The sequence below is a fragment of the Hypanus sabinus genome, chromosome 9 (genome assembly GCF_030144855.1).
Source record: "Hypanus sabinus isolate sHypSab1 chromosome 9, sHypSab1.hap1, whole genome shotgun sequence".
In the NCBI taxonomy this organism is placed as follows: Eukaryota; Metazoa; Chordata; class Chondrichthyes; order Myliobatiformes; family Dasyatidae; genus Hypanus; species Hypanus sabinus.
This window is the reverse complement of record NC_082714.1, coordinates 39,987,543-40,000,575: the sequence shown is the minus strand read 5'-3', so window position 1 is coordinate 40,000,575 and position 13,033 is coordinate 39,987,543. Positions and strand designations below refer to the sequence as shown.

Genomic DNA, 13,033 nt, shown 5'->3' with positions numbered 1-13,033 from the left:
TAGCACACTATTATGTTATGAAATGTGTTGTTTTTTGACAACAGTACCGTGCAATAGGTACAATTAGTTAGTAAGAAAGAAAGAGATAAATAGATAGTGCAACGTACTGAGGTCGTGTTCATGAGTTCAGACTGTTCCGAAATCTGATGGCAGAGGGGAAGAAGCCGTTCCTGAAACACTGAGTGTGCATCTTCAGGCTCCTGTACCTCTGACCTGATACTCTCCATGATACATCTGTAGAAATTTGCTCGAGTCTTTGATGACATACCAACTCTCCTCGCATGAAATATAGACACTGACATGCCGTTTTTGTGTTGGGCTCAGGATAAATCTTCCAAGATGTTCTGAAATCTGAAGCTCTTAATCCTGTGACCACTCAACAGAACAAAAAGGGGAAAATCAAAGAAGATTACTACACTAAACATATTGATAAGACATTGAAAACACTTAAAATATTAACCATGGGAAAGATTTTCCTAGTCACTTTAGCAGAGCAACAACTAGTTATGGAACCATTAAATTGCAATAGTCAAATAAATCTAATTTCATAGCTACAATGCGAGGAGAACCTAGAGTCTCTTCTGCACACACTTATCTAATAGAGCTTCTGATCTGTGCCTGTTTAGGCTGTACGTCCATGCGGTGCCTGTGATGGAAGAATGAGTAGGATTCCATTCACATTTTGTTTAAAAGCTTACCACAAAGTACAAATCTCTGTATTTGATTCCTGCATACACAGTCAATGAAGGGATCAACAACTGAGTAATCAAAATTAAATGATTCTTAAGTTTAGACATAGAACATAGAACATAGAAATCTACAGCACAGTACCACAATATTGTGCCGACCATGCGACTTATTCTAGAAACCGCCTAGAAGTTCCCTAGTGCACAGCCCTCTGATTTTCTAAGCTCCATGTACCTATCTAAGGGTCTCTTAAAAGACCCTTTTGTATCCGCCTCCATCACCACCGCCGGCAGTGCCTTCCATGCACTGATTTAGATTAGGATCAATAATAACTCAATAATCTAGACCAGGGGTCAGCAACCTTTACCACTGAAAGAGCCACTTGGACCCGTTTCCCACAGAAATGAAAACACTGGGAGCCGCAAAACCCATTTGACATTTAAAATGAAATAACACTGCATACAACGTTTTTTTTTTTGCCTTTATGCTATGTATAAACAAACTATAATGTGTTGCATTTATGAAATTGATGAACTCCTGCAGAGAAAACGAAATTACATTTCTGCATGCAACAAAAACATTTTGAACTCCGAAAAAAAGACGTTGGGTTGAAGGTTATTTTTAAGTAAAATACTCAATGTCTATTTGAGTCCTTCTTGTATTTATGAAAAACGCCAAACTTAAATTTGCCGCCAGCAGCAAACCAAAAATAACGTCAGCCAGCTGTCAACCTGAAAAATAAAAGGACTATTTCACTGAACAATGAAAAAATATGAATATACGTAAAATAATAGGCAATTAAAATATTTATCATACTTGGTCAGGTTGACTCACACCTGACAATGCAGTCGTACTCAGTAGGGATGGATCGATGCTTAGGGGAGTGACCGGGAAGGATAATGTGTTTTTTTCCTCTCTGAACTCACAGAAGCGTTTCCCAAACGATGTTTGCATTGCGATGATTGCAGAATGTAAATACTCTGAATTTATCATGTCGTGACCTTGTTTGAACTCTCTCAAATTGGGGAAGTGAGACAATGTGCCTTTCTGTAAATCTCTGGCAAGCACTGTCAACTTGCGCTCGAATGCCAAAACATCCTCCAACATGTGCAGGGCTGTACGTCCTTACCCCTGAAGAGCTGTGTTCAGCGTGTTCAGGTGCGCTGTCATGTCTACCATGAAGTGTAGCTTTTCCAGCCACTCTGGCTGTTCCAGCTCAGGAAAGGTGAGCCCTTTGCTGCCCAGGAAAGTTTTCACTTCTTCCAGACACGCGACAAAGCATTTCAGCACCTTCCCTCTGGAAAGCCAGCGATAAAAACACGTTGTAGCGGTGTGCTACACGCAGTCAGTAAACTGCAGTCAAAGATAGCTTTATTCGAACTAAACAGACTTGTTTTTAAGCCTCCCTCAACCCGCCCCCCATGGGCGCAGATGCTGCAAAAGACACGTACTCACAAACCCCCGTAGGCTATCTCCCTTAGCCTGAACGCTGGCTAATTGTGAGCCGGTTCCAATGTGCCAGGAAATGGGTCACCACAACATCTTATTTAGATTGTACAAGATCACCATAATCTTCAAATTTAGAATTACATTTCAAAAACTAACAAACTAACATAAAATACATTTTAATTAAATACTGACCAATTATTTCCCAAAGCAACAGGGAGCCGCAGCACAGACGTAAAAGAGCCGCATGTGGCTCCGGAGCCACGGGTTGCCAACCCCCGATCTGGACAGAAATTTAGAAAAAAGAAAACATATGGAAAATATGGTTCATATACTCATATAGCAGGGTAAGTTCAGGTCAGACATTTTCAGAAGCTGCAGAATCCAATCCAGTTTTATTGTGGCAGTGAAAAGAACAGATATGGAATAGAATAGAACTTTATTGTTATTGATAAGCCAACGAGATTGTGGTGCTATTCCAGTCCATGCAAAACAGATATTTACAATGCATGCGGTACAACTTAAAATAAAAATTCCCATATTTACATCCAACAAGTGAGATTGATAGTCCTTAACTCTCAAAGACCATTGACAAGTTGGGGGTGGTGTAGCATTATTGAGCTGCTCTACAGCCCTCAGGAAGAAACTATTTTTCAGTTTAACTGTTTCGGCTAAGATGTTTCTGTATCTCCTACCAGATGTCAGGAATTCCCAAATTTGATTGTGGAGGGGAAGAAGCTGCTCCTAAATCATTGAGTATGGGTCTTCAAGCTCCTGTACCTCTTCTGCAAAGGTAGTAACGAGAAGAGGGCATGCCCCAGATGGTGAGGGTCCTGAATGATGAATGTTGCCTTATTGAGGCACTGCCTCTTGAAGATTTCCTGGATGGAGGAGGAAGATTGTGCCCGTGGTGGAGCTGGCTGGGTTTATAACCATCTGTGATTTTGTGCATTGGAGGTTTCAGACCAGGCTGTGATGCAACCTGTAACTTTATATTGGAAAAGCCACATATGAAGTGCTGTGTACAGTTCTGGTTGCCCTGCTGTTGGAAGGATGTCATTAAACTGGAAAGGATGCACAAAAGATTTACAAATACAGTATGTTACTGGGATTGGAGGCTCTGAGTTATAAGAAGAGGTTGGATAGCCTTGGATATTTTTTCCCCGGAGCATAGTAGACTAAGGGATGACCATGTAGAGGCTTATAAAATCAGGAGGGGCAGAGATAAGGAGAATAGCCACAGCCTTTACCCCAGGGTAGGGGAGTACAAAACTAGAGGACATAGGTTTATAGTGAGAGGGGAAAGACTTAAAAGGAAGCTGAGGAGAAACTTTTTAGCACAGACGGAACATCACCCTGAGCCTGGTGGTCCACGATTGCTAGATTTTGTATCTTCTGCCCGATGAGAAAGGGGAGGAGAGAAAATATTGATTATTTTGGCTTTTTACCAAGACAGTGAGAAACTGTAGGCAGAGTCCATTGAGAAAATTATGTTAACTTCTAGCCAGCAGTTACATGGCAATCTGCCAGCTGCCTGCAATATAAACATTAGCATGTCCTGGACAATTGCAATGGTATGTTCGCCTACGCTTTGCAATGCAGAAGAATGGAATATGTTGGAGGTCAGATGCCTTTCACCATTAACTCCAGGGACATTTCAGAACCTCATGATCCTAGGGGATACACACCCTTTATTTCTAGCCTCAATTTTATACCATGGTTGGTGCATCTAATGTGGTCCATTCATCTAAATGTTGTTGCTGACTTCCAGTAAAAAGCCTGGTTTCATTACTATTTTTTCTGTTTCACCACGGAGTTATGTTCCAATTAATTAGCAGTAGTTGACTATGTTTCTAAATGGTTAATTTTTTTAAATTACTTAATTCAACTGCAAATGTCTACAGGTCTCTAATATTTAAATCATATGTAACAAGCCTTTGTCAGTAACAAATACTGAAATCAGAACTGAAGGAACCTCCAGCAAAGACTGCCATGAATTCTGTACTGCTTGAACTTGTTTGACTTTCATCTATCCAGAATGTGAAAGTTATGTTCAATCTGTTCAAGAAGTGAGATGAGATGAGGCTTAACAAGAGGACTGGAATGAGGGGAGAAATTGTCCCCTTATATTTACAGTGGACAAATTGGATGAATGCCATTGAATCTATTTTAAGAAGTGCAACTGATTGACAGTGTTTTTTTAAAACTCTCATTGAGGTTATCTTGCTTGTCAACCTCTGGGCTTTCACACAAGGAATGACAGCTCAGACAGTACGCAGAATTGTTAGTATCTTTGGAAACGTGCTAAATGGAATGAGTCAGGTATAGGACATGAGACCGTTTTAAAAAAGATCATTAATTAAGCTTAGAGAATTCATTAGGTAGCAAATGAAACCATTTATAGGAACAGAAATATAACCTCCAGGGCCATGAGCCTGCTGATAATGCTGAGACCTTAGATTATGTGCATCGTGGCTCCATCCATCCTATTTTGTTCCCTATTCCTTCACGTTCTCCACCAGCAAAAACTTATTGGACTTGGCTTTCTAGTTTTCATTTGATACTACCATCAGCTTTTTTTCTGAATATGAGAATTAGGACTCCTGAAACCACAGTGCAGAAACAACTGAAGACCACTAGAAAATGGGAGTAAGAAAAGGCCATCGGGTCCTTAGAGTCTGCCCTATACTTTCATATGATCTATGCTGGCCTCAACCCCTCTGCTCTGGCATTTCTCCTTCCTAGTCTATCCCTCAGTCTATCAAAGATTCATCCCGCTCCACTTTAAATACTTCTAATGAACCAGCTTCCACCACCCACTAGGGTAGGGAATTTGCAGATTCATAGTCTCTCTGAAAATGAATATGCCTCAGTCTTAAATAACTAGCCCTTAATCTTTGTTTCAGATTCTACCATAAGTGAATACATCCCAAAATCTGCCCTATCAAATTCTCTTAGGATTGTGTATGTTTGTATAAGGTCACCCATCATTCTTTTAAATTCCAAGGAATAGCCAGGCAGCCTGATTACAATGCCACAGCCCTTGATGGGAATGCGTTGTGAAGAAATTGGATGAGACCAGACTTCGTCTTCTGTGATCTCTTTCATTGATGAAAATTGCAGTATTCGGCTAACAAGGCCACATGAATGGTGGTTCTTTGATTGAAGTATCAGTAGAACCATTCACAACTAAGGGCAGTTTTCATGAAAAGCCGGGGATCTGTGAGGCAATAGTAGGGTCAGCAGTAATTTTAAGCATCTTATCTACTATACTTCATCAGAAATCTGAGGGAAGTTTGTACATTACCGAAGGCTAACAAATTTCTACAGATGTGAGGTGGAGAGCATTGTGGCTGGTTGCATCACTGTCTAGTATAGAGGCTCCAAAGTGCAGGATCGAAGGGGGCTGCAGAGGGCTGCAGACTTAGCCAACTCCAACACAGTACAACCTTCCTACTAAGTGAGAATATTTTCAAATGGTGATGCCTCACTGACACATGCCTTCCTTTCATTTCTGCCATTGGGGAGGAAGTACAGAAATCTGAAGACTCACACTCAACATTTTAGGAATAGCATCTTGCTTTCCACCATCAGATTTCTGAATAGTTCATGAACCCTTGAACACTATTCGCTATTTCTCTTTCACACTTTATTTATTGTAACCTACAGTAATTTTGTGTACTGCTGCTGCAAAGCAACAAATTTCACAACATACTTTAGTGGTGATAAACCTAATTCTGATTCTATATACTGTATGCATACTGTATGTATCTACTGTATGTATATATTGATATATGTGTGAATGGCATGTCCTCCAAAGATGGCCAAAGTTAAGCAGCACGGTAGCATAATGGAAAGCACAATGCTTTACAGTACAGACAACCCAGGTTCAATTCCCACCGCTGCCTGAAAAGAGTTTGTACATTGTCCCCGTAACTGTATGGGTTTCTTCTGGGTGCTCCAGTTTTGTCCCACAATCCAAAGACATTTTAGGATAGGATAAGGCTAGGATTAAATGGGAGGATGGCTGGGTGACATTGCTCAAAGGGCTGGGAGGATCTATTTCAAGCTTTATCTCAATAAATAAATAAATAAAAATTAAATCTCCTGTCCAAAAGGTGGGAGAGTGAGGCGGAGAACATTACGAAAGATAAATTACTGCCAAGTGTATTATGTATTACTTCAATGTCTCCCCCACTTTCCTGTTGAAACTGAAATTATATTCTACAAACATACCTTGAAAGAAACATTGGCTGCCACAGGAACAAATAATACTGGATATTTAGATGGGATGAGCACTATCCCATATACTAAATCAATAAGTTTTCAAATGTTTACAAACCTGCAATAAATAAAAGATAACAGGTCACAGCTTGTTAGTGAAAAACCACTAACTAAAATTAAACTATGGTTCAAACCGGTTAAGAAAAGGAAGTACAAAATCCAGTTCCGGTACACCACTGCTTTCCAGCAGACAACACTGGTACTATCTATCATAATTTGCCATAGATTCAACAATTAAAGCCATTTGCTGTCTTTGCACAAAAACTCAATAAATCATAAATATCTATGGATCAGTCCTCTGAGACCCCCTGAGGTTTGAAAATTAAATTCCATGTTCCAGTATTCAGTAATAACGTATTCAGACAGGTACCCAGTTAGAAGCACTGATGGACGACAGTGCCTAGGTGTATTATGATTGCCTGCTGACTGCCATGGACAGCATGACAACATGCACATTCTCTCGCCCAGCTGGCTCTGAGTAAGGATAGGAAAGAAGGCTTGATGTTCTCATTACACTATAAGCCTTGGCCATTGTTTTCTTTAATGTAGAAAACGAGCCAAATCTTAACAGTTATTTAATGAGATATGAGTGAATTACTCTGCTAACACTTCAGTGCTGTACTGAGGCTGATGTTCTCTGTTGAAGATGGCATTTTCTGAATGAGGTATTAAATTGGGCCTCCGCTGTTGTGTAGACCCCTTCCCTATTCACAGAACAATGGAGTAATTCCAGTTCGCAGTCTTTAACCTGCCAACCATCACAATAAAACAAGTTATCTGTAGATTATATCACTCTTGTTTCTCAAATCTTGCTGTGGGAGAAAAACATAGCTTTCCCCATTACAACAGCAATAAGCCTTCAAGTGCACTCAGTTGCCTGAGAAGTCCTCTGGCAGGTCTAAGAAGTAAGCAAATCTGGTGAATCTCAGTCTTTCTTTAGTTAAGTAAACATAAATTTAACAGGTTTCAGCTGGAGTGAGGCAGCTATAGCTGGCCGGAGCCCAGAGGAAATTTGGCCAGCGAACCCTGTTCCTGACCACCTCACAGGATGTGTATGTGTGCAGTTGCTAATTGAGGGCAGGATTGGGTTTGACTTTGATTTCCTCTGCAGCCATCTAGTTAGCTGACATTCAGCAACCAGCCTCACACATGAAGACCAGGGAGCTGGGTGGGGAACCTAATGGTGCTCACTGCCTTTCCAACTTCAGCCCTATGTTTTCAAGGTGAACTTGAAATTTTAAAAAGTCAAAGAATCTTCATTCATACAATTGCTCAAATGAGGCTGTATGACAGTTATTTAATGAACCTAATACCCTGTCCTGCTTTTGTTATGTATTCACCAAGCCAGTCAATGGCACTTAAGTTCCCCCAGAACATCAAGGAAGCCTGAAGTTTCAGTTTCCCAGCCCACCTTCGCAATATAAGTGGTTAGATTGAGTCTTCCTGTGGGTTTATTTAATGAAACTTGCGTCTTGTTCTACTCTCACAGATCAGATCAAGGTACTGTCTTACATCTCCTGCAACAAGAGCTTGCACGACATCCAGCAAAGGGAATGCAGAAATTACTTTCATTTAAAATTCAGACCTTACCACAAATGCCACCCCCAAACCATTGACTCCATCTTTCTCTTTCCTCAGTGCATCAAAATTTGGCATTTGACCTTGACTTAAGGTTCCATCCACCTATATTCTCCTTATACAGATTACTCTGCTGTTTATTTACCCTTGATAACATTGCCTGGCCTATCCTGCAAGAGCAAGATTTTTTACATAAGAGCATAAGAAATAGAAGCAGGAGTGGGCCATCTGGCCTGTCAAGCCTGCTCCACCATTTAATAAGATCATGGCTGATCTGGCCATAGACTAGTCTCCACCTACCTGCCTCTACCCATAACATTTAATTCCCCTACAATGCAAAAATCTATCCAACCTTGTCTTAAGCTGCTGAGGTAGCCTCCACTGCTTCATTGGGCATAGAATTCCACAGATTCGCCACTCTCTCAGAAAAGCAGTTCCTCCTCATCTCTGTCCTAAATCTACTCCCCTGAATCTTGAGGCTATGTCCCTAAGATTTTTCTATTTTACATGATTACGGTAAAATTTCTTCTGAAAATCCTATTTTGTGTGTCTGATGTACACTTTTGGGTTTTTAGTCTGAATCCTCTGTGTAAATAAATAATAAACCCACTTGAATTAGGAGCAGGAGCAGGCCATTCAGCTCCTCAAATTTGTTCTGCCATTTAGTGAGGTCAAGGCTGATCTGATTAGAAACTCAACTCCACATTTCAGCTTAACCATGGTAATCTTTCACCCCACCAAATCCCAAACTCACCATGTATCTACCCAACACTACCTTAACAATATTCAAAGGCCCTGCTTCTCTTGGTTTTTGAGGAAATGAGGTGATGACAAATCAGCATAAAGGAGGGAGATTGAAAATCTGATAGCACAACAACAATCTCTCACTCAATGGCAGTAAAGCCAAAGAGCTGGTTATTGACTCCAGGAGGAGGTCCATGAGCCAGTCCTCATCAGGGGATCAGAAGTGGCGAGGGTCAGCAACTTCAATTTCCTTGGTGTTATCATTGCAGAGAATCTGTCCTGGGTCCAGCACATAACTGCCATTACAAAGAAAGCATGCCTGCGCATCTACTTTCTTAGAAGTTTGCAAACATTCAGCATGTGATCTAAAACTTCGACACACTTCTATTGATGCATGGTAGAGAATATACTGACTGGTTACATCATGGCTTGGTACGAAAAGACCAATGCCCTTGAATGGAAAAGCCTACAAAAAGTCATGGATGCAGGCCAGTCCATCATGGGTAAAGCCCTCCTTACCACTGAGCACATCTACAAGAACAGGACTGTCGCAGGAGAGCAGCATCCATCAGCAAGGATCCTCACCATCCAGGCCATGCTCCCTTCTTGCTGTTACTGTTAGGAAGGAGATAAAGGAGCCTCATCCCCCACACCACCAGGTTCACTGGCTCATGGACCTCCTCCTGGAGTCAATAACTAGCTCTTAGCTTTACTGACATTGAATGAGAGATTGTTGTTGTGCTATCACTCAGCCAGATTTTCAATCTCCCTCCTTTATGCTGATTTGTCATCACCTCATTTCCTCAAAAACCAATGGAATTATTTCCCCTCAACCATCAGGCTCTTGAACCAGAGGGGATAGCTTCACTAAACTTCACTCACCCCAACACCGAACTGGTTTCATAGCAACATAGAAACATAGAAAATAGGTGCAGGAGTAGGCCATTCGGCCCTTCGAGCCTGCACCGCCATTCAGTATGATCATGGCTGATCATCCAACTCAGAACCCTGTACCTGCTTTCTCTCCATACCCCCTGATCCCTTTAGCCACAAGGGCCATATCTAACTTCCTCTTAAGTATAGCCAATGAACCGGCCTCAACTGTTTCCTGTGGCAGAGAATTCCACAGATTTACCACTCTCTGTGTGAAGAAGTTTTTCCTCATCTCGGTCCTAAAAGGCTTCCCCTTTATCCTTAAACTGTGACCCCTCATTCTGGACTTCCCCAACATCGGAAACAATCTTCCTGCATCTAGCCTGTCCAATCTCTTTAGAATTTTATATGTTTCAATAAGATCCCCCCTCAGTCTTCTAAATTCCAGTTCACAATCTGTGGACTCACTTTCATGGACTCTACAACACATGTTCTTGATATTTATTAATAATTTTTTCTCTTTTCTATATTTGCACAACCTGTTGCGTTTGATTGTTTATCCGTCTTTGCTGTGTGCAGTTTTCATTGATTCTATGGTATTTCTTACTGTGGATGTTCACAAGAATATGAATTTGGGTAGAATATGGTGATATACATGCACTTTGATTAAAAGTTTGGTTTGAACCATTAACTTTGAAATGAGCTCAAAGACTGAAACCATCTAAAGAAAAAAAAGCCATATTTTTGTCTTTAATGAGCAAACTTTTATTTTATACAATGAACAATAGTTAATGATTCCTCCACAAAGGAGGCATCCTTTCCACATCCACCCTGTCTTTCTTATGTTATTTTATTTTGTTTCAACCAGGTCCCTTGTCATTCTTGTAAATCTAGTGGATACAAGCCGAGCTTGCGCAATCCATCCTCATAAAATAACCTGCCCATTCCAGGTGTTAGTCCAGTAAACCTTCCTTAACTTTCCTTTGAGAATCGCAGCCCCTCCTCGCCACCACGTCCTCAGGCCTTCTCTGGCAGTCTCCCTGATGACCCTTTGACCAATCGAATGCCCATCGCTACAGTCAACTCCACAGCTCTCATCAGATCACTTCTCTTGTGAGCATCTTACCTGCTGCCCCCAGCCACCACCACCAGATGTTTTTCATGATCACTTTCCTCCCTCACCTTCCCCACACATAGTCCACTGCCCAATACATTTATCACCTGTTACTTGCAACGATGCACTGAAGGAAATGAGTGTATTTTTTTTTTAAAACCCTTGAAAGCCTGTAAGTCCCAAGAACCTAATGAAGTGAAGTTACTTCACACAAAGAAAGGCAAGTCTTTGAAATGCTGTACCCCAGAGGGTTGTAGAGCTTCAGTTGTTGAGTTTATTCAGATCAGGGATTGATAAATTTCCGGATACTTAGGGAACCAAAATATGGGGCACTACAAAAAGTGGTACTGAGGTAGAAGATTTGCTCTGATCCTGATGAATGGTGGAAAGTATCAAAAGGCTGGTCTACTCCTGTTCCTATTTCTTAAATATTCTTATCAGCTAATTAATTTGAATTATGATTTCCGTTTGCCACACACATGCTTCCATTACTGTTAAACTGATAATTTAATATTTTTGCATACCATATTTAGGCAAAATTCATAACAGCTCAACAGCCAACTTTGACAGTTATGTTTTATAAATTATGATGCAGAGTAACTGCTTCCTTCCTTCATGATATTTTTGGCATCCCTATCCTGGCCTGTTTTCCTGTCCAAGGTTGACTGTGGAATCGGAAAGAGGCTGGGATGAAAATTATTTGACAACAACAGGTCCTGGCTTCCTACACTGAAATTTTAAATAATTTATCCAGTGCTGAACTCACTCAGTCCTCATGATCAACATGGGCTAGGGTCTGATAGGTGTGATCCGTGTTGAAAGAATAGGGACCACTCCAGCTGTCCAAAACAAAAGTAAGAACAACCTGCAAAGCCGTCAATATGTTTAAGCTAACTCTGCAGCATTTGGTGGATTGAAAACAATTATCCATTTAATTATTAAATAGTAGTATTGTTTTATGCATACTATGCAATTGGATTGTTCAATGCCATTTTCTTCATAAGAGTGCACCCTAGTTCATTGCTAGTACCCGATCTGAAAAGACACAAACCTCTTGAAAGAGGTGACTGGCAAGGGACCAATAGAAAATGTTGACTTAAGACCAGAATCAGGCCATTCAGCCCATCAATTCTGCCCTGCCATTCGATCATGGCTGATTTATTTTCCCTCTCAATCGCATTCTCCTTTCTTCTCCCCGTAACCTTCAATGTCCTTAATAATCAAGAACCTTTCAATCTCTGCTTTAAATATACTCAACGACCTGCATAGCTGGCTGTGGCAATGAATTCCATAGATTTACCACCCTCTGGCTAAAGAAGTTCTCATCTCTGCTCTAAAGAGATGTCCTTCTATTCTGATGTTCTGCCCTCTAGTCCTAGACCCTCCCACTATTGGAATCATTCTCTCCAAGTCCACTCTAAATAGACTTTTCGATATTTGGACGGTTTCACTGAGATCTCCCCTCATTTTTTGAAACTCTGGCAAGTACAGGCCCAGTGCCATCAAATGCTCCTCATACATTTACCCTTTTATTCCCTGGATGGAGGATTCCCTTCCATAGAATCCTCCTCCTCTTGACAAAATTCTTGGGATATACACTTGTAATTAACATCCTGTGTTTTCAGAAAGACAAACAGAAGGCATCTGCTAAGTATGTTGCTGCCTGAGTAAGCCACTGGAAGGATGTATTTGTCATCAGTGCCATGACAGGTGTTAATGACTGCCTGATCATTACCTAATCTGTTCTGCCTAATTTCCATCAACTTTGCCTCAAAACAACAGAAATAGTGCTACATGCAGAAAAAAAATCAATGTCAAGGGCCCCATTATAACTCACCTCAGTTCAGCATCTCACAGACAGCCTGGTAGATACCAAGCAACGGGGTCCACGTTGTCCCCATGGTGCCTAACCGGCTCTGAAGTCCACCAGAACTATCAGCCCCGAGGAGACTCTTGGTGTCTCCGCCAGAGAACACCAGGAGAGCCAGAAGCTAATCAACACACCTATACACACGGACATCGAACGCTGCCGGCTGATCGCCAACGAAGACGCCTTTGGTCTGCCAACACATTGTGATGTCCGCAGAGAAAGGGTGCCGCCTCGCGCATTACGGGCTGTTGGAGTATGTGTCGAGGGATGCACTGGAGCTCGATGTGTGATGCTGTTGGGTTTACCGTCCCTAAAGCTGTCCTTAAATTCAACAGGTGAATTTAAGCCCAATCCAATATAGATATCTACGGGAACCCTCACTACAGGGAGGTTGTCCTGTATCCACCTTCTCTTCAAAGACTACCTTACTTCCCTGT

At 41.3% G+C, this 13,033-nt stretch overlaps 1 long non-coding RNA gene across 4 annotated transcripts in view; it reads right to left on the bottom strand.

Annotated features, from left to right (window-relative positions):
* LOC132399289 (uncharacterized) overlaps positions 1–13,033 on the bottom strand; it is a 52,316-nt gene that overhangs the window by 4,064 nt on the left and 35,219 nt on the right. For all 4 annotated transcript variants that reach the window (XR_009513939.1, XR_009513940.1, XR_009513941.1 and 1 more), the window contains exons 4-5: positions 2,329–2,416; positions 108–1,418 (exon numbers count right to left, since the gene is read on the bottom strand). This is a non-coding gene — a long non-coding RNA (uncharacterized LOC132399289). The remainder of the gene's footprint in view (positions 1–107; positions 1,419–2,328; positions 2,417–13,033) is intronic.